At 37.6% G+C, this 731-nt stretch overlaps 1 non-coding gene across 1 annotated transcript; it reads right to left on the minus strand.

The window, feature by feature from the left end:
- Positions 1-382: 382 nt before the first annotated feature.
- LOC131230095 (small nucleolar RNA R71) lies at positions 383-490 on the minus strand. Its single transcript, XR_009163820.1, has one exon. It is a non-coding gene; the product is annotated as a small nucleolar RNA R71 (small nucleolar RNA).
- Between the last annotated feature and the right edge of the window lie 241 nt (positions 491-731).

Here is a 731-nt window from a genome sequence, read left to right on the forward strand (position 1 = left end):
GAGAATGAGGTGCATCATGCACCCCCGCCTCGTACCCTACAAAATTATTTACAACCGGCGGGGGTGGGTACGCCTTCTTGCATGATATTCCCATTGAATGCAGGAACTATGGATGTTAAAACGGGGGTGATTCAACTCCTTCCTAAGTTCATGGACTAGAATATGAAAGTCCATACTTGCATATGAAAGAGTTTAATGAGATAATATCTACATTACACTTCCCAAATGTGTTAGAGGACATAGTAAGACTGAAATTGTTTCCTTTCTCTTTGAAAGAAAAGGCTAAGTCACGGTTAAATTCCTTACGACGATGGTCCATTGGCATATGAGCTGGGATGATAAGGAAATTTCTTAAAAAGTTCTTTCCATATCATAAAATGAATACCTTAAGGAAAAAAATCATGAATTTTGCGCAAAAAGAGGATGAGTCATTCTTCTAATGTTGGGAGCAATTTAAGGATCTCATAAATTCATGTCCACAACATGGCTACGAAACATGGCGGATAACGAGCTTTTTCAATGAAGGATTGACCTCATTCATGCATTAATTTGTGAAGATGATGTGTAATAGGGAATTCATGAACAAGGAAGCCGATGATGCGTGGGTTTATTATTTTGATAAACTCGCTGAAAACATGCAATCATAAGATACCTCCTCTAGATCCACCACTTTTAAGCCTACTCAATCAAAGGAAAGTGGAGAAATTTATGTTTTAAAAGAGGAAGATGAT

Source organism: Magnolia sinica, chromosome 16 (assembly GCF_029962835.1).
Source record: "Magnolia sinica isolate HGM2019 chromosome 16, MsV1, whole genome shotgun sequence".
In the NCBI taxonomy this organism is placed as follows: domain Eukaryota; kingdom Viridiplantae; phylum Streptophyta; class Magnoliopsida; order Magnoliales; family Magnoliaceae; genus Magnolia; species Magnolia sinica.